Here is a 20,627-nt window from a genome sequence, read left to right as displayed (position 1 = left end):
TATTTCTGCATGTTCTTTGTGAGGAATTGATGATTAAATTCTATAGGAACATCTGACAATGTGTAGATAAAAAACTCCAGAAACTGTACACTGGGAATGCATTTACTCAAATAAGTAAATAATCTATAATCACCTGTAATGCAAATGAAAAGTTGGTCTTATATCACTAGTTCATAGAAATTATAGTAGTAGTTTATATTTGACAATTTGTCCAAGTAGACAAAAAATGAGTAAGTCATTTCAATAGATAGCTAAATTAGAGCTACAGATGGAGTACCAAGATCAAAACTCGATTTTTGTATTTAAGGTCTGTTGCTTAACATAAAGGAGTGATAATGGATCATTTTGGTTCCTCTTTTGCTTCAGTATCTTTTGAGCTGTTTTATCAGCCTGCTGCAATTGCAAACTTAAAATCCCTCTTCTTAAGGTGGTAGCAACAACACAGTTAGGACATTTGGCTTCTTTAAGTGACTCTTGCAAAGAGTCAGTTTTGCTTGTCTCAAGATATGACTGTAATAAGCAGGACACAATTTGATCTTCTATCTAGGTTATCAACACTGGGGAGGGATGATTTTTGCACTAAAATGAGTTGTGAAAAAGCAGACTGCCTGAGGTTGTTAAAACTGACAGTAAACATTGATCTGCTGCTAAAATGAATTTAGAAAAGATCACCAATGAAGGAGTGGGAAAAGGATTTAAGAATATAACTATAATATTCAACTATGTGGAAGATATTCTTACAAAACAGATAGTGCAAATATGTCTTTATATCCACCAAAGGTAGACATGCACAGTAATAATAAAAACAGAGCCAAAATTAATTCAAAATACTTGATACAGATTAGAAAATCATCATTGAACACATTACCTATGGAGATTGTGCAATTTCTGTTGGACCTTATTTAAAACAGACATCTTCAGACAACACTAGACAAAAGCATTCTGTTGGTTATGTCCCTGACCAGGGATATAGACTAAATCATCTCATGAAGGCACTTTCAAGACTGTGCTTCTATGACTTCTTTGTGAAACTCATTGCTTCCATTCCAAAAAATGACAGCTTGTGTATAAATTGTGAAGCATACTGGAACAGCTATTAATAATTTCTGAAGGAATCTTTTGAGAAAGAAATATTATCTAAAGTTCTCTCTACTTTCATAAGACTAAAACAAAAGGGAAGGTGATTCTGAACACTGTTAATCATCTGTGTTGGTGGCTCTCACTTTAGTAACATTCATTTTTGCACTGAGACTATTTTTTCCCCTTCCAGAAATGGTTCTTCTTGTGCTGGGTTTTGGATTTTTTACTTGTTTTTTTATTCCTGTTTCTAGTAAGCCTCAAATTACTTTTCCTTAGCATTGCTGTCTATTATTACTGATTGCATTTGTACATGAAATAAAGAATTTAAGCCTTTGTTTTTCAAATACCTCCGTAACATACTGCATTGAATGTTTTATGCTTTATATACAAAAATAATGATAGCACTAGCCTTGGTATTTGCAATATTAAAAAAAAAAAAAAATAGTTGTTAATCATTCTAGAAAGGAAGGTGATTTTCCTTTGGTCTGAGTAACACTAATTATTTCTGCCTGAAATACATTCAAGGCAGCTGTGTAGGAGTTGAATCATACAGACTTCACAGTTTGGTTTTTTTTTTCTCTTCTACTTATGGGTTTTTTTGATTATTTGTTTTTAAATCAATTGCAGACAGCCAAACCATAAGCTTATGACTATCACTTAAAGATACACAAACAGATATGATGAAATGAAAATAACACCCTTTAGCATAATGGAAGACATAGCATGAGCAGAACTAGCTCATGAATACATTTAATAGATCTAGAGGATTCTCTGAAAACCAACAAAATTGGTTTTAAAAATGTCATCAATGAGGAAAATTAGAAAAGCCTGGATTCCTCTTGTTACTTATTAGAAAAAGCCCAGCAAAACTACTATCTCTCCATAACCACAGTTCAGTTTTATCAAGAAGTATCCTTACTATCTGAATTAATAATAACTTGACTGATCTAAAGAAACTTGAGTTTTTTGCAAGACGTGCCAATGTGCTGTAGCATTCTAATCATTAGTCCTTCACTTAGAAAATGAAATGCTAAAATGTTTTGCATCATTATGGCTTCATCTAATATTTCTGTCATCCCACTGCTGTATTTTAGCAGTGCATTGCTGTGCAGTGAGAACTGCCCATAAGTAAGTGAGTTTTGGTGCTGAAAACAGTGATGCAGAATTGAGCTTCTTTTCCTGCTTTCTTGCTAGTCCCAGTATGTGCAGCAGCAGGACACATCTGACCCTCAGGCCAACAGCTAGAGCATGAAAAATGCTCCCTGTTCAAGGGAAGGCCCTCCAGTCCAAAATAAAGTGCAGAGAAATAGATGATCATTTAAGTCACTTTTTACAGAATGAAGTTGAGGGTATCAAAGCTATGACATATTTTAAGAGTGTACAAGGGCAATTGAAGATTCAGAGTCTCTCAGGGTAGGATAGGGACCAGCAAGTGTAGAGAGGAGCACTGAGAATGACTCTATATCAACTCTACTTTACTGCTTCTGTGAAAAGTTCAAGAAATTCTACATAGCTCTGAATTCTGTCAAAAAAATCAGCCACTTTTTTGTCACTGAAGAATTCTGCTTTTCCAAAACTGGCATATTAGGGCTATGCATGGATGTATATGGATTTGCAAGAAAATAAAAATTGTTGGAGTTCTGATATCTGTTTTTCCTTATCCTTGGGAAATGGAGATGGATCCTTTTGGGAAGGAAAAGTAAGTGACAAGTATAACTGTGAACTGATAGCTCTAACAGAAAAATAATAATAAAAAAATCATATGGTCTATTTTTCTAAGAAAATCAATTTTTTATTCCAAAAAAATACTGAGTCCTGAAAATTTGTTTTCAGATATATGTTCTTCAGTTTATTATTAGATTATCTTAAAAATAAAAATAGTTTTAGAATCAACATTCTCAATTTGAAAATTTAATTTTTGCTACTTTGCTTAAATTAAAGTCCATATATCTTTCTGAACATGCTCATTAGTTGCCCCACATCCTTAATCCTTTGAACCTTTTTAATGTAGATTTTTCTCAAGGTTTTCATTTGGATTCCAGTATTAAAGACAATGTTGTCTGTTTTCCTCAACAATCCCTGAATTCCAACACAAAGTTTGACCTATCTGTGTTTACATAACTCTCCGGATCATGGTGTCTTAGCATCTCACAAATTTGATGGCAATTACCTCCTTAACACCTTCCCATGTATATAAAAGGCACTATTTCACCTTAAACATCTTGTAGTAATTTATGGTCCATGTTTTGGAAATAATTATTTTAATTTTTTAAATAGCAGTATCTACCTAGAAACGTATTGATCTCTGGCTCGTCTAATATAGAAACCCAGTGCAGTTACACAGAAGGCTGTTTCTGGTTCTGTACAAATGGAGTAGATGCAATCACCCCTGTGAAAAAACTGCTGTCCACATTTTGCTGATTAGGAAGAGTTATAACCAGAAGCTAAACAAACACGAACAGATCACAGAAGAATCCTGCTATGAAGCCAAATCACTTGTCTTAACCTTAGGCTATGGATTTAAGCAAGGGATTTACTTGTCTCTAACCAGGACCTCTATGCTGCAGGCTGTTTTTTCTGAAATCGATGGCAATCTATGCTCACAGTCACTTATATGCATAAATTATATCTGCACAAATACTTATTCCAAAAAAAAAATAGCGAAGAGCAAGATGAATATTGTAATAATATAGGGTTTAATCATCTATGGAAATATGAAAATAAGCAATAGATGAGTTTATTTGCTTTTGCACAACTATAAAATGATGATGAGAAGTCTTAAGAGGTTTTCTATTCATATACAGTAGTCTTCCCTTACAATAAATTGCATATTTTTCATTTCTTCTTTTTTTAATTTTTAATTTTATTCAGCCTTCTAGATTAAATAGTTCACATCTCAGAGGACAACTGACCCTCTATTTCACATTGATTTTGATGAATCACTTACAACTGCATTACTAGTTCCAGATATAACACAGGACCTATACACAGACGTACATAAATAAATGTGATGGCTGAAGTGCACACCAGAGTGGTTAGGCAGCACGAATCAGTGGCAAGTTACACAGCTCTAGTGACTCCAACAGTACTTGGATGCAAGTTAAAAAGGATTCAAAAGGCTGCTTTTTCACAAGTACTTTCGACAGATAATTTTGTAGTATTTGGACATCCCTGCAGCTCTAAAATGCATACCTGAGATTCTTACCAGGACTTTAAAATTAAAATCTTACTAGACTTTTTGCTCTCACCTATATTTTCAGTTCCATCTCCCCGCTACTGAAATTTTTGTACTTTGATCTTCATCAACCATACTCTTATGAAATGACTATGTGAATCTTATCTTTCTTAATTGTTATGAAATAGGTGAGAATACAGAGAATACTGCCTGCCACTGTATTGATAAAAGTAATCTTGGTTCCAGAAATACACTAGAGAAGTTTCAGCTACATTTTTAGAAATCTGGGCACATATGCCATAATTTTGAATTAATTTTGAACTTTTTGATATATCACCTTAATTGAATTTTCTATTTTGTCTTTTTGGTTATATTTTAGTACATACGTTCTCTATCTCCTCTCTTATTTACTTCTTAACTAAAATGGAAAATATCAATGTTACACTGTAATTTCATGTGCCAGATGAAAAATAACGAAAGACATAACTACCTGTCATGGTTTAATCCCAGTCAGCAACTAAGCACCACACAGCTGTTCACTCACTTGCTCCCCTCTCCTGTGGGATTGAGGAGAGAATCAGAATTGCAGAAGTGAGAAAGCTCATGGACTGAGATAAAAAGAGTTTAATAACTGGGGGGAAAAATTAATAAATTGTAAAGAAAAAGAAAATAGCAGAAGGAGAGAAATAAACCTCAAGAAAGACAAGGAAAGTAAATGAAAACAATTGCTCACCATCAAGCAACTGATGCTCAGCCAGTCCCCAAGCAGTGGCCCTCCTGCCAAGTTCCCATCTAGTTTTTGTGCTGAGCATGATGCCATACAGTTTGGAATATCCATTTGGTTAGTTGGGCTCACCTATCCTGACTGTGTCAACTCCCAGTCTTCTGGCTGCACATCCAGCATACTCACTTGGTACGGCAGTGGGATAATTAGAAAAGCACTGTGTAAGCACTGTGCTATCAACACTGCTTATAACACAAAACCAAAACATAACTACTACGAAGCAAATTAATTCTATCCCAGCCTCACCTGCAGAGGTCAGAAGGCCTGTCATTCTAGGAACAAAGACAGTCCACTGGTGGGACAGTCCCTTCTACCAAAGAACCTTCCCAGGCTAGGGTGACCAGAAAGGTTTCTCCCACGATGCGTTGTTCTACCATGCTAATATACCCCAGTTCTGCTCCCCTGGTTGGCCCGTTGGCCTCCCTGCCCCTTTGTACCTTATATGTCCCTGCCCTAGAAGGTTCTCCACTCCCTGTTCCCCCACTGGCCCTTGCCCCATTGCCACTTTCTCAGAGCTTTCCCATTGGCTTCTGTACCCTAGTCCCGCCTGTGTACTGCCCCTGTACCCTCAGATCATTGGTCCCTGATGCTCGATCTGCTCCCGTACTTAAACCTGGCCTCTCCATTGTTCTTTGTCTTTGTCCCTGGAACCCTTCACGCGTGGCTGCATTAAACTACTCCCGTGGGACCCCATACGAAGAACCTTCCTGTTTCTGTCGTTGACCCATTTTCTGGAGCTATCCGTGTGTGTGTGCATGTACGCATGTGTGAGTGTGTGGTGGTCCTGCCGAGTGGATTCGCCGTGGAGATATTTTCGGAAGGTCGTGGCACCTCATCATCTGGCACCACCAAACCAGACCACGACACTAACCCACCAAAAAAAAAAAAAAAAGTGTTTTCAAATGACAACTCAAAAAATATTTAAATATTGAACTTAAATATTAGCACTTATGTTAGACGTAAAGATCTTGAGTAATATTTGTGGAAGATTGCAATCTAGTCTTAATATTTTATTATTCTTTCATTTCTATTTTAAGAATATTTTCTAGTGATACTGAAATTTCTTCAGACTTTTCCTTGGGAACCTCTCTAACAGATAGCAACTCTGGTGAAGGAACCTCCCTGAAGACACCTATCATGAGAATACTAGTGTGAAAAATTATCTTAAATAACTTTTCCTGTGATATATTTATATATATTTTGCGCTGATTTAAAACTTTTTACAGTCAAATAACTTTATACTTCTAATGGGACACATTTTTGCTCATTATCAAAAATATTATGTGCAATATACTGTTGTACTTTTCAATTTCTGCCCACTAAACTAATTGGAATAACAGTAACAAATGTTGTGGTTTGTCTAGTAAGGAACCTTTTAGAATTATAATTAATTCAGTGGAATAAGGTCTTTTTTTATCCAGGACAGCTGACATAACATATTGGAAAGCAATGAAGGTAGAGTCTGATACTAGCACTGCACCTTGAAAACACATTTTAGTTTTTGCATCTTACCTTTTTTGATCTTAGGGAAACTGCATAAATATCCTGGTAAGAGAGACAAGATAATAAGCCAAAGCCACCTGTCCAGAAGATGAACTTCAGACTTTCTTCAGACTGTGATCTGATCTTTTGTATTCTGTAAATTGTAAATATTTCTTCTGTACACTTATGTTTACGAGACCATAACAAGACAAGTTTGCAACTACCGCTCATTACAAATTTACAAATAGCAAATGATAGAATTCAGGCTTTAACTGCATATGGATTTGTGCGCTGTATTAAAATCACCTAGTTGGATTTCGTATTTTGATATCACAGTTCTTTTAAAGGACTGTGTAGGAAGTTGTGTTCTGGATAGAAAGTTTCTGATATTAGTCATATGTTTTTGAATGCAGATGGTTTAACAGTTGTAGTATTGAGTTAGTAAAATTTAATAAACCCTTTGAAAACAACCCTTTATCACTACTGAAATATCTGTGTAATATTTCTTAATAGAACTTTGTAAATCAAGTTTTCAAAATGAAATAATATTATGAATTCATAAAAATGTTACAATATCAAAATCACCTAGTCCAGTCCAAATGTTTCCTATTCTCCCAGTATGAACCATTTTGGAAGTATTATAAAAATATTAGAAGAATGTAAGGTAGAAATTTTTTCTGATGTTCAGAGAGCACTAAGAGCAATGCCAAAAGGGTTGGTATCACATATTCTGCAGTTTGTCAGCAGTGTTACTGGCCTTTTGATTTTTATGTAATCTAATTACGTCATTTCAATCTGTATTGATGTATATAAATTCATTTCTGTGAATGTTTGTGCATGTATAAACATATGCAGAAGAGAATGAATATGGAAATTATATGCTCTACTTCTGTATTATCTCAGAGATGGCAAGGATTCATATTCTGTTTCTAATGGACCAAGCCACAAAAGCCTGCATGAGTTTCCTAATAATACTATATTTTTAAAGAATTATTAAGTGCTAACATATGAATGGTGTGTTTTTTTTCTTTTGTTTTGGTTTGACTTTTTGTTTGTGGGTCTTTGTTTTTCTTTATGTTGCACTGGATATGCAGAGATGGGAGGAAAAAAGAAGTAGGGGTAGCTCCCAGAGGGCATGAGAAAAAAAGACTCTAGAACTCACTAATGAATGTTATTTTTTATCTTTAAATAATTCTTATGCAAATTTTATGTAAATTGTATGAAATACTTGTCTGTGCATGAAAGTAATGGATATCTGTAGAGGAACATAGTATCTACAAAAACACTGATATTAAATCCTGGTTTTCAATTCCTAACAACACAGAATTACTCAATTTTGCACCTCTATACCCTCTTTCATATCAATGAAATTATTTATAAAATTCACAGGCTTACTATTTTTGTTTTCTCAGAAGTTAACATAATTTCTAACCTAGTTTTCTTTTACTACTTATTCAACAACCATCTTGTACAACCTCATGAAGGTGCAGTAGGGTCAAATTTAACCTGGTTATTCACAGTGAGGATTTGCTGCAAACAGTACTTGACATGCTTTGAAAGCATTTTGAGTGCCCCAGTTGAGCTATGTATGATATTTCATACTGGAGTTTTGCAATGTATATGAGTTTTAATCAGGTTCAATTTCACTAGGATGTGTACCCAGATATTTCATTTTTGTGCTCTTTCTATGTATCAAACCACAGGAAAATTATGCTCTTGACATGTTCAAAATTCTGTTTAAACTCATGTGTCTGAAAAAAGATTTTAAAAAAACCCTAAACTTGTTTTCATCATCCTTAAAAATATGCATGCTCTTAATGTACGTTTCAGTACTGATAAAGTTCTAAAAAGAGAATGAAATTATTTTATATGTAGCAATAATGACTATCCACCATTAGAAATCATTTGTATTTTCAATACAAATCATAGAAGAAGAGAAAATTGTAATAGTTTTATAAAGATCAGACATCAAGTAACAAATTCTCAAAATATATTTTAAAACAGCACAATGTTTGTGAACTAAGGAATGTATACTCAATCCCAGAAGTAACTTACGGAATTTTGTATTCAATATATTTTTTTGCAGCTTGTAATTATTTCAGTGCCTGAATCTTCCACAGTCCTTTCTTCCAGAAAAGTATAAGAAAGACTTTCTAACTTCTACAGGCCAATAGTGCAAATACTTCAGAATACAGGAAAAAAAGCCATGAAAACAAATAATACATAACTACAAAAAAAAAAAAGCAACTATGGCCTGCCATTTCTTACGTACTGTTTACATGTGGCTCAATAGCTAAAAGATAAAAGACATATCAATAATCTCTACTACCTGAAAGCACATGCAAACAGTAAATAGATTTTCTCATCAAGGAAGTGCCACTGTTGCAAAATTGATGCTTGACCCCACTGAGTCATATCAAGTTGTGCAGCTGCACTAGGAACTTTCCACATCTTTGCTATGTTTCCTCACTTTCAGGTTTGTAGTTTGGTGTTACTGGATTAACTGTGTTTCAGCTGTATTGTAGCCTATATATCACAGACTGCATGGTTTCTTTGTCAGTGGCTGCATTTTTGCCTATATTCTCTGGGTCTTTTTCTTGATTAGGTTTGCTTTGGTTTTTGACAGAATAGAATGGCCTTATTGTGACCACAGTCCTAGGCAGAGAAATAGCGTAAGTACTTCAGAATTTCTCACAGCATACATGCCATGGTTTATGCATGTTCTGTGAAGCCTCAGCACTGGAATGTAGCACATTGCTTGGGAATGTCCCATTGCACACACTCATCACAAGAGAGTAAAACTCTGTCATAACTGAAAGATCATAGGGCCACTCATACACTGCCAGTCAACAGACATGGTCATTGTGATCAACAGACCATAGTGGATCAGCAAAGCAACTGCCTCCCATTCCTGTAGGCTTGTGAGAATATACAGAAAATATAGTTATGAACTGGAGTGGGAATGGAAGGGGAAGAAGAAGTGGCCATCAAGACTCTGACAGAGGTTCAGGATTTCTTTGCCTAATTTATGTTCCATAACAAATTGAATAGAACTTACAATGAGGATAGTTGGTGTTAAAAAAAAAAATCTCTGTGAGAGGAGAACACACATACTGGCAAGGTCATGAGGATTGCACACAGATCTGTGAAATGGGTTTGCAAAAGATTGGCTGTTAAGCTTTTGGAAGGGAACCATAAATCATCATTAAGGATCTTGTATCTTCAATAAGCTATTCTTAAGGGAAAGAGATGAGTCTGAAAAACTATTGCAAGTGTAGATAACTGGTAAAAAAAGGTATGTGGAACATGAACGGATATCTCAGACATGCAGGGGTGCAGCTAGGCATGAAAGGTCAGACTGTGAAAGTAGGTGTAGTACAACTGTGTGTCTTACTGCCTAGGGAATTAGGACACATGCAACAAAATAGTAGTGGGAAAACACTGCTTTTGGGAAAGGAAATCTGCTTCCTTTATTTCTGAGAAAAAGGGAAAACTGACTCTTTGGAGAATAGTAAATACATGCACAAATTTAAAAATCTTCCTTATGTTTAATTTTACATTTTTCTCTGACCTCTAAAAATTTTTGTATTGACTAGCGCAAGTGTTTAGGTGACTTCAGATCTGAGGAGAAAAAAGCGCACAAAACAGCTGTACCTGATAACAAGGACCATAGATTTGTGCTTCCTTTCAGTCCTGTTCAAGTGGCACAGAGAAAAAAATGTTGATCTTCATGTGCAGTAGATGAGCAAAAGGCATGAAGCTGAAGGACCTCTCAGCAGATGAGAATAAATAATGCTGGTTATTTATTGTTGGTTACAATGACATTGATCTCTGCCGATGTAAAAGTAAAGGAAAAGCCAATGCTCAAGTATCATTCAAAGAAATGTTTTATAAATTGAATAGGGGCAAAATTGCAAAAGTTTTAATAACCTGATTTTAAAAAAACTTATTCCTCTCTGTGATATTCTTTTTTATTCTTCAGCTGGAGGAAGGTACTTGCTTCTAAGTAGCTAAAATTAAGCAATTGATTAATCAATGCCTCATTATTACACATCTAATAACAAAAACTGGAGATCTTTTTTCCTTCATTTTAATTTGTTGCAGTTATTAGACAAGAAAGATCCTCACATACCTGAGTAATTTCAAGAAAGACAATGTACTAATTAATGAGAGAGGGAAAAAATAGCATTCAAAATGAAAATATCATTAGAATGTTCATGTGGATCATTCACCTTGCATGTTTTGTGGGTTTTAAGGTTATATTTATTTAGTTCTGGCCATAGAACTCAGCAGTACAAAATGTTCTAACAGGTTAATTGCTTCAAAATGCATTTAAGTCTGGTTTCCATGGCTCTCCCACTCACAGTCCAGAAAATTCTAAATGTGACAGGACTTGGAGCATTGTAAAAAAAAAAAAAGATCACTCCAGGTAACTGCATTATAGACGAGAAGGTAGGCAGAAACTCACTGACAGCTAGTTTTTGCAGTCCTTAAAAATTTACCTTGATTTTTTAATTGCTCTCTCATGATGGTTTAGACTACTTTTTAGGATCATAAAATCAGAAAATAATTTAGGTCTGGAGGTCTCCAGCTTAACCTTCTGCTTAAAGCGGGGTCATTTATGAGATTAGACCAGGCTGCTCAGGGTTTTATCTGGCTGGGTCTTGAAATCTTCAAGGCAGAGGACTGAAAAACTTGCCAGGGCAAGATCATATCATGGTACATCATAGAATGGTTTTGGTTGAAAAAAACCTTAAAGTTCCCCTAGTTCCAAACCACCTGCCAAAGACAGGGACACCTCTCACTAGATCAGGTTGCTCAAAGCCCCATCAAACCTTGTCTTGAACATTTCCACAGATTGGGCATTCCCAGCTTCTGTGGGCAAGGTGATCCAGTGCCTCACTACCCTCACAGTAAAGAATTTTTTCCTTATACCTAATGAGAACCTGCCTTCTTTCAGTTTGGTACCACAACCCCTTGTCCTCTTGGTGCACTGCTACTAATGTTTTATGAAAAGTCCCTCTCCAACTCTCTTCCAGACTCCCTTTAGTTACTGGAAGGTGCTATAAGGCCTTCTCTGCGCCTTCTCTTCTCCAGGCTGAACAGCCCTAACTCTCTCAGCCTACCTCCATAGCAGAGATGCTTCAGACCCCTGATCATCTTCAAGGCTCTTCTCAGGACTGACTCCAACAAATCCATGTCCTTTTTATGTTCAAGGGCCCCAGACCTGGATGGTGGGGTCTCACCAGAGCAGAGGGGCAGAATCACCTCCCTCAACCTGCTGGCCATGCTTCTTTTGATACAGCCCAAGGTAGGGTTGGCTTTCTGGGCTGTGAGTAAACATTGCCGGCTCATGTAGAACTTCTTTTCCACCAACAGCCCATATCCTTCTCCTCAGGGGCTGCTCTCAATCTATTCTCCACCCAGCCTGCATTTATGCTTGGAATTGCCCTAATCCAGGTGCAGGACCTTGCCCTCGGCCTTGTTGATGAGGCTATCATGGGCCCAACTCTAAAGCTTGTCCAGGTCCCTCTGGATGGCGTCCCTTCCCTTCAGTGTGTGACTGCACCATACAGCTTGGGGTTATCAGTGAGCTTGCAGAAGGTGCCCTGGATCCCACTGTCCATGTTGCTGACTAAGATGTTAAACAGCTTTTAAGAAATGTCTTGGGACACTGATATAAAATCTTTCTTGGGCCTTGTGGTGCTGAAAGTTGCTCCTATTTAACTCTTTAGCAATAGCATAGTGTGATGCAAACAGCCAGAGAACTGCTAAAGATTCTCTTTTTACTTTTTTTTCATTGACAGACAAACATGCAATAGGTCTTAAAGTAATATTACCAATTATTTTCTCTATGTATTTCTCTGAGACAAAACGTTTGGCAGGCCAAAATATCATCTATTCAGCCTAGAAAGCATGGCTAGAATCAAGTCAGCCTAGCAAGAAGACATTGGGAAACAGAAGCTTCTTCAGAAGCAAGTCCTCCCGTATTTCTTTGTAGCTGAATGAACTTTTATTACATTTTTGTGTCCTTTTTGAGTACACAGTCTATGAATCAAAGGTCTGATAGTAGACATAAGAGTGCATAGGTTCATATTAAAAGGAACCATACTTTGAAACTCTGTTATTGTGTAGATATGAAGATCCATGTTTAGGTGGGACATTAGGGACATGGTTTAGTGGTGAATTATTGTTTATACTTAATGATCTTAAAAGATCTTTTCCAACTGAATCATTTCATACTGGACATCTGGAGATAACATTTTTGTTCAAAGTTAAAATTTTAATTGTTCAAATTCACATACAGGAAAATTATTACTGAGGCCTTCTAGAGGCTCTGTCTTCCTACACCCTTGAAGGAAGTCTTCCTATACCCTTCTTCCTTCATAGCAGTGTCATAGAAGACTATATGTTCACATGCATGGGTGTTACATTGGTATTTCAGTATAACCTGGGGTGTGTAATTCTATATTCCAAGCATGATTTGAATAAGATGCATGAAGGATTGGATACAAAAAGAAGCATTGAAACAAACTTCATTTAAAAGGAGCAGTAAGAGCACTACTCGTCCATGAGGGAGATGCAGAAGGAGCTAAGGCTGACAGGCAGGGCAGTGACCTGGGCACAGTTCTGCATGGTCTTAGCAGTACCAGGCTGGTGACAGTGACAAGTTCTACCTACAGTCACAGAGAAGGCAAGGAAATGAGCCATGTCTTGGGGCCATCCATCAGACAGGTCCAGAGACCGAAAAGAATGTGTCCTACAGCACTGGTCCAAGATCCATTTTGGAAGATCAGCTGGGACAGCAGAAAGCAGGACTGGGCACAGTCCAGATTGCTCTACAACATATGCTTGCTATGTTAGGGTTTCCTATCCTTTCATCAAAGAAAAATAAAAGCCCGAGGGAGATGGTCAGGGTCTGTAAGGTTTGGAAGGGCCCTCAGGTCCCTGACAACTGGTTGTCTTGTGAGTGCATATTATATTGTCTGACTTCTGACTCAAAATTACTGTCATATCTGGCCAGGTGAATGTGGAAGGTATCTTTTCAGCTTTATACCGGCTAGCGCTTGTATTTCAATGCCTTAGAAAGCCTCGAGCAGCCTTGAGAGGTAGCACGGGCGATCTAGCACTTTGGTAGCTCTAAAATCGGTACCTGTATCAGCTGCAAAGCAAATACCATCAGCAGAAGCAAAGAGGGAGAAATAAAGCTCCCTGCTCGCTCAATTCCCTGCAGTTAGAAGCTTTCAAATGAGACAGACAACCAGAGATGTTCACAGGAAAGTACCTGAGCTGAGAGAGTGGCCGGAGCCTCCCCTCGACCATCTTCTATTAGGAGAAGGGGAAAGGGGAGGGCTGGGGGCGGACCCGGGGTGAGCGGCCAGTCACACACTGCTAAAGAGTCTGAGTTACATTTGGTTTTACCTGTGCTTGGAACAAAGGGGTTCAGCTTAGGGAGGGGGAGGGGAAGCTCGGACCATGCAGCAACAATATCCATATTACTAAAGAGTTTTTCAAAACTTATGAAAACACTGGAATTGAGATGAAGATAAATAGTGATGCTAATTATGATTTTGCTGACTTCAGAATACCAAACCTGCAAATATTTATTTCCTGGCATGGATTTCTTAAGATGATATTTAAATTAAGTCAAATTTCTTTTTCTTCTTTTTCTTCTTTTCCTCTTTTCTTTTTTACCATCTCACTTGTCTGCAGCCCTCTCTCCCCTACCCCCTGCCTTGAGTTCTGTAGGCAATTAAGTTTTGAAACTGAAAAAAACCAAGGGAAAGGAAATTACAGCCTCTTGGAACCAGCTGTGATCTTCACATCATCTGAAAATACAAGATGAAAAATGTGTCCAAGAAGGAGGTATTTGATTTTGTAAAATCTCTGATTCTTGTTTTTAAAGAAACAACTAAAACTACTAAGCACTTCACACCTTTATTCTGTTTTATGTGTCCCTTTATATGGGGCTGAGGAGTGTCAGATAAGAGGAAAAGAGCTTCTTTAATCTTCAGTATAGGAAAGAAGATGCAGAGAGGGAGGGTGCTGGATTGACCTTCACTGGTCTCCAGGTGCCCATCAACCCACTCTCACTCAACAGGATGGAGGAGAAAAATACGATGAAGTGTTCATGGCTTAAGATAAGGATAGGGAGAACACTTAGCAATTACTGTCATAGGCAAAACAAAATTGACTTGGGGAAATCAATTTCTTACCAGTCAAACAGAGCAAGATATGGAGAAATAAGAACAAATTTTAAAAACTGCACCTTGCCCCTGCCTTTTTCACAGGCTCAACTTTCCTCTTGACTTTTCTACCTCCTCCCTCCAAGCAGCAGAGGGGACAGGTTGTGGCCATTGCAGTCAGTTCATCACATGTTTTTGCCACTCCTTTCTTCTCATGTTCTTCCCCTGTTCCAATATGGAGTCTCTCCCATGTGAGACAGTCCTTCATGGCTTTCTCCAACATGAGTCCTTCCCATGGGCTTCAGTTCTTTGGGAACTGCTCCAGTGAGTGTTCTTTCCATGATGTGCAGTCCTTTAGGAACAGACTGCTCCAGGGTGGGTCACCCACAGGAAAAGTGGTCCTGTAAGGAGACCTGCTCTAGCATGGACTCCTCTCCATGGGGCCACAGGTCCTGTCAGAAGCCAGTTCCCATGCAAGCTTTCCATGAGGCAGCACCTTCCTTCAGGATACAACCTGCTTCAGCATGGAGTCCTTCATGGTCAGCAGCTGGACAACATGTGTTACCATGAGCTGCAGGGAAGTCTCTGCTCTGACACCTGTAGCAGTCCCGCCCCCTCCTCCCGCACTGACCTTGATGTCTTCAGGGTTGTTTCTCTCACATATTTTTTCTTTCTCTCTCAGCTGCTGCATAGGTATTTAACACTTTCTTAAATATGTTCTCACAGAGACATTACCAATGTCTCTGACTGGCTCAGCTCTAGCCAGCATCAGGTCCATCTTGTAGCCAGCTGGAACTGTCTCTGTCCAACATGGAGACAAGTTTTAGCATTTTCTCACAGAAGTCACCTCTGCAGTTTCTCACTAGGAAAAGCTCGCCACGTAAAGACAATAGAGATATTGTCCCAATAAAAATATTAGAGCTGGAAGACTCGTACTATTTTCTGGAGAGCCTTTCATAACTCTTAATGCAATTAACAAATATTTCACTTTCTTAAAATTCCTGATAACATTTATGGTTCCTGTCAGAGACTGAATGTTATATTTTATAACTTAAACATTCTCTTAAATGACTTTTAAAACTGTATTACAAAAGCTGCAGAGAAGACTACCAACCCTGAATGGGGCCCTGACTGAGGCCTTACACCTCTTGCTGATGAAGATAAGATAAAGTAACAGCTCAGGGCTGGGGACATTCAGAAAGCACAGGCTTAACACCTCCAAGATGAGGACCACAGCCCCAGGGCTATCAGCTGCCAGGCTCCCACAGACCCCCTGCACCGAAGGGCAGGAGGGAGTAGAAGCTTTGGGTGTGTGTTGGAAACGCCTCTGGTAAGAGATGCAGTGACTGCCCATCCTCCAACTGTTCAGAGCCCAGCTGAGGGGCCCTCACCCGGGGAGGGGAAAGCTTATCCACAGCAGAAGGGGTGACATGGCCCATCAAAGGGGCCTCCCTCAAAGGGGTCCCCAGACCCTGCACCAGACATGATGCAACAGACCCTCAGTGTTGCAAGGGACAGTGTGTCAAGCTAGCCCTTGCAAGAAAGACACCTGGCCCAAAGTGTATATTAATCCTCAGGATTCTGTACTCTTTGGCGTGTGGTGTGGTGGCATGACATGGCGTGTGGCAGCATATAGCGGCGTGGCCACAGCGGCAACGGGGACCCTCACCCCCAGCAGAGCAGATGGAGGGGAGCAACGAGACGTTGTTGGGACCCTCAGATGGGTGATACGCTTTCATCTAACCCCTGTCACCCCTCCCTGTTCCCCCACCCACCATGCACACTTCTTTTTTCCATTTCTTTCTCTCTTTCTTTTCTCTTCCCTTCTCTTTGCCTCTTTTACTATTAAATAAAATACATCCATTTTTTGGTAACAACATCTAACCTCATTCGGTTTTAATCTCATTTCTGGGAATATTTTGAACCTTCTAAGTTCTTTCTGGTTTATGCTCAGAGACTTAGCTTGCTTTGCTTTCCTGGGTCTAAACCAGATTGCAACAGTTCCCTATATTCCTTATTCTCCTGAAGTATCTAGTTTGTTAGTGGAACCAATTTATAAACCTTGTTTCCCTGTTCTTTTTTTAAAGTTTTTCCTGTTTCAAGCTTTTCTCATATAGAGCATAATCCTAAGTGGCAAAACAAATTCTGTTAGACAAAGAGCAATACCACTGATCACTATCTACACAGAGCCTGAACTGATTTAAAAAAGAATGGAACTGTACTCTAGAAAGCATTCATACTTGTTTGAATTAGTGATGGAGGAGACTTATTTGGGTGTGCATGAACATCATCATCTGTAATAAAAGACTTTGACTGATGTTATACGTATGGATGAAAAAAACAGGTGATGTTTCCTAGAAGAAAAGATCAAGATGTCAAGAGAGCAACTGAAAAAGAACAAGAGGCCAAATGTACCATACAGGAACATTAACAGAGTAGTAAAAATTCAAATCTTAATGTTTGTGCACATGATATTTGCAGAAACACCTCAGGAGTAACACATCAGTCTTCACTGTTGGCTAACCTATGGTCAGCACCCAGAATGGCAACATTATAATGAAATCAGATTTTTCCAAGCTTTGCTTAGCCCTACTCTAACACATCAAGCAGTGCCTTCTGTTGCAAGACAGATCCCGTTACTGTCTCAGCTCAGAACAGGCACAGAGGGAAGATACATCTTGCAGGGGAAGTGCATTCAGATTGTCTTTCTCTAGAAATGTGCTCTAGTTTAGCTGGCTTCAAAGCAGTGGATTTCCTGATATTGACATTACATAGCCCACACAGACATGTACACTTAGAGAAACATACTACCTTAAAATGAAAGGTTGCATATACCGTCTCAAACTTATCAGCATGAAGACTGCTTTTGCTCATTCTTGTTCTGTAGGATTTCTGTGGCTGTGGCTATAATTTTGTAGACATATTTCAAGACTAAATTAAATTTAATTATATTTTTACCATTTTAAAATGCTTTTGACACTAAATTACATTCTTATAGAGTGTAAAAATATATGAACAAATCTTCCTCTTCTCCCTGTGATTTATGATATATTGTTTATCACCAAATGTTATTATTTGCCATGTGATTGGCATGCCAAATAGACTTAGTTTGGAAAAAATCAATTTTTTGGTTTTTTCTGAAAGATATCAGTTTTGAAGGAAGCATAAAGAATATCAGCCTGGAGAGTTAAATTATTGAAAAAACTATAACCAACTGACAATGGCACCTTTCATTGCTAAATACCAAGAAGGTCTCATAGGCAGCATGTGATAAACATGAATCCTTCAGGATATATAAAGCAAACCTGAGGAACAGATTGACAAGAGTGAGGTTGATAAAGAATAAGTAATAAAACTGATAAAGAGTGAATCAAGCTAAAAGAATTTGATATCATTGTCCTAACTACCTTCCAATAATAAGTATCAAAAAATGGAAGTAGAAATGGATTTTTTTAGCATAATGCTTTAAGAAAAACACAGTAAACCTCTGCTTAAAGACCTGAAATAAAATTAGTATCTTGAAAAACAACTATCTGTATCTATGTGATGAAAGATTTTAAAAATTCAAGACAATTTATGGGTTTACACACTTAACAGAATTCTAGGATTACTTTGAAGAAAGTAGTGGAGACAGGGCTTAAAAAATACAATTTACACAAAATTATTACAGCAATAAATAGGCTTTATCAGAAATTAATGAGATTTTAAATTGAATTCCTAAAAATCAAGATAAAATTCACAGTGGAAAATTTAATAAGATCATTCCTTTCACTAAAAAATTACAAAGCATCTGACATCCAGGTATTTGAAGACCTGAAATCCCTTAGCACTTGTTTGACTGATTGCAAAGTTAATGTGACAGGAGTAGGTGGCAGTGCACCTAACACTGAACCATACTCTCTTTAGAGCAATAATGCTCACCAAAAAAAAGTGTCCTTATATCTTAGTTCATCTAAAACCTCAAGACTCATTACAGCTCATCAGCAGATTAAGTGGGAACTTTCTTAAAGCATCAGTTCTATGGACAACTGGATTCATAAACATTCAAGAGCACAAGACAGTTGAAAACTTCTGTGCATATTTCAGCTTGTTTTCCCTCATTCAAACAAACCTTCTTGACTCCATATCAATTTCTTGCTATGTTGATGGTTCCAAACAGAAAGTCTGGTATTTCTCTCTCTCCCAACTTGAAGCCTTCGCCATTTGTCTAAAAAGTTTTCTGTTCCTGATACAATTTCTATAATTTCTTTATTTTTTTTCTTCTCTCTTCTCCATCAATTGTCAGTGAGACATCTTTATTTTACAAAAAAAACCCCAAACAAACAAATCAACATAAACTAAAAAAAAACCCAAAATCCCCAAAAAACCAAAACAAAAGAACCCTTCAAAAAAAAAAAAAAAAACCAAAACCAAAAGAAAACAAAAGAAAAAACCCTATCTGCTTTATCAGAAAAGCACAACCATTGTTGTTATCCATTAAAGGATAGATATTCTAGTTACAGAATCACAGAATCATTTAAGTTGGAATAGACCTCTAAGGTCATTGGTTCCAACTTTGACCAATCACCACCACCAAGTGCCACATCCAGTCATTTCCTGAATACCTCCAGTGACTCCACCACCTCCCTAGGCAGTTGATTCCAATTCTTGGCAAGCCTTTCAGTGAAGGAATTCTTCCTAATGTCAAAGCTGAGCCTCCCTTGGTACAGCTTGAGGCCATTTATTCTTGTGCTGTCTCTTGTTGCCTAGGAGAAGAGCCCCAGTTTCACCTGGTTACAACCTCCTTTCAGGAAATTGGAGAGTGATAAATTCTCCCCTGAGCCTCCTTTTCTCCAGGCTAAACACCCCCAACTCCCTCAGCTGCTCCTCATATGACCTGTGTTCCAGACCTTTCCCCAGCTCTGTTGCCCTTCCCTGGACTTTCTCCAGTCCCTCAATATCTTTCTTGTCATGAGGGGCCCAGAACCAGACACAGGACTCAAGGTGTGGCCTCACCAGTGCTGAGTACAGGGGGATGATCCTGCCCTGGTCCTGCTGGCCACACTGTTGCTGATACAGGCCACGATGCCATTGACCTTCTTGGCTACCTGGGCACACACTGGCTTGTGCTCAGTTGCTGTTGAGCACACCCCCAGGTCCTTTTCCACTGGGCCACTTTCCAGACACTCTTCCCCAGAGCTGTAGCACTGCAGGGGGTTATTGTGACTAACATGCATGGGGTGTTTTGTTAAATTAAACAAGGGCTCTCAAATTTGGTTAAGTACTAGTTATACAAGGATTTTGTCAATATGTCATATTCAAAATGCAATGTACAGTCTAAAGTATAAAAAGATAATTCCCAGTCAGAAATACAAATTACGCATCTGAAATGATTCCCAAAATCATGCCAGTGGAGGCTGCTTTTTTTCTTTTTAATTTTCTTCTTTTTTTTGCCTCTAAAACCAATTAAATTTTGATATGAAAATCCCTGTAGATCTTTACTTGGCTCATAAATTTCTGTTTCATCTGTTGGCTAAAGGTGTAAATATCATATTCCTCCTACTCATGCAAGGTTTACAGGTGAAACATATTAAAGAACATTTGTATTTTCAAAATGTCATTATGGATTTTAGAAATTAAACCCATTCTGGGAAAGGGCTATCTCAGAATCTTTAGTGTTATCTTGTCCCATTTTGAATGAAATTATTATGCTTTTTCTGTCCTCAGAAGTGAAATAGAGAAATATTTCTTTTCTCAGACTCACCTAATCATGCAACGTTTGTTTATTTTATCTCAGCCAAGTCTCTGTTCTTTACTGGAGCTACTCAATTAAATGTGCTGGTGTGAAATAAATGTTCACTCTTTTAAGCTGTGTTTTATTATTTTAATGTTTGATTTTTCAGACCCTAAAAAAAGTTCTTGCTTTTGAGGCCAAAAATGA

The sequence above is a fragment of the Coloeus monedula genome, assembly GCF_965178545.1.
Source record: "Coloeus monedula genome assembly, chromosome: 2".
In the NCBI taxonomy this organism is placed as follows: Eukaryota; Metazoa; Chordata; class Aves; order Passeriformes; family Corvidae; genus Coloeus; species Coloeus monedula.
The sequence above is the reverse complement of the archived record's forward strand: the minus strand, read 5'-3'. Positions refer to the sequence as shown.